This window comes from Aplysia californica, unplaced genomic scaffold (assembly GCF_000002075.1).
Source record: "Aplysia californica isolate F4 #8 unplaced genomic scaffold, AplCal3.0 scaffold00481, whole genome shotgun sequence".
NCBI lineage: Eukaryota > Metazoa > Mollusca > Gastropoda > Aplysiida > Aplysiidae > Aplysia > Aplysia californica.
Window position 1 is genome coordinate 105,805 of NW_004797751.1, and position 1,343 is coordinate 107,147.

Sequence of the window (1,343 nt, forward strand, 5' to 3'; positions counted from 1 at the left end):
ATTAGGTCATATGTGCGCGCAGGACACATTGAACACTTTTAGTTTGGTAAGAAATTTTGAATTTGGTCCACGTGGCCACCGAAGCCTACTCCTATCGATTCTGGACCAGAGATTTTGAACGTGCACATGCACACGGGACCTCCGAGATCTTTTGCCCTTACCCAAGAAGGCTACAAATGTTCGATCTCACCTACCCTAAGATCAGGGGTATGGCTGGAAGACAGCAGCAAGAAGGAGCCAAGGAGTAGCAGATGAAACGCTGCAGAAAGAGTCAGGAACCCAGAGGGGGGAGGGGGGCCAAAGGTTGGGGTGGGGCTGAAAGTGAAGACGGAAGCAGACGACAGAACATGGTAAGACAGCAGGGAAGGAGGTGAAGGAAAAGCGGAAATTGAGAAGAAAATGTTCCGTCCCTATCAGGTTTCGAACCCGGGACCTATTGGATGACAGGCGAACAAAGAAACCTCTAGACCCCAAGAGCCCCCCCCCCCCCTAACTTTAACTTTAATTAAATTTTACGAAGTGAAGAAAGATCACCTGAGTCTGTGGTTAAGGATTAGGTTGTTGCTTTTGTATGCCAGAGTCCGAGTTCGATTCCCAAATGGGCAGACCTTCTACTTCTAACGAGTGTCTCAGTCTTTCTGCAGGGATATTGGGTTTTTTTTCCTTCCCTCAGCTTGGGTTGGCCATGACAAGTAGGATTGCAGTCCATCTCTTAAATGTTCTAAACAGTGTCAATGAGGGCCTAAAAAAACGTAATTTAATTAAGGGAAAAAAATAGAAGGAAACTCAAAATGTAAACCAACAATTCGAAGTAAATATGACTTTCAACTCTACAATGAATCTTGGGAAGTAAAAATACATTATAATATCTATTAGTAAGGTTTATTTCTTTACACTATGTTACATGCTTGAAAACTGTACATGAGGAAAAAATTAAATGCTAATGCTTAAAATCAAAGGAAGTACATTTGTCAGGAAACAAGAGGGAAATAAATAAAAGCTTTACAACAACAAAAATATGAAGATGCCAATTGGGAATTGGCCAACAAAATACATAGTGTGCATATCTGATAATTTACCCTTGTTTTTCTTTCTTTTTAAAAAAAATTCTTTTTTTTTCATTTTCTTTGCGAAAAAAGGAGACAAATAGACATGAATAATAAGGACAAGAGGAGGGCTAAAGAAGGTCTGTACATGTTCCTTTCTCACTGAGTCTACGACTAGAAGCATGGGTATACATACTTACGTACAAACTAATTCTGACGTGTGATGCAATAATAATATGGCATTTATAATTATATTCCTGTTGATTCTCCACTTTTGGTTCTCAGTCCCCTCCCCCC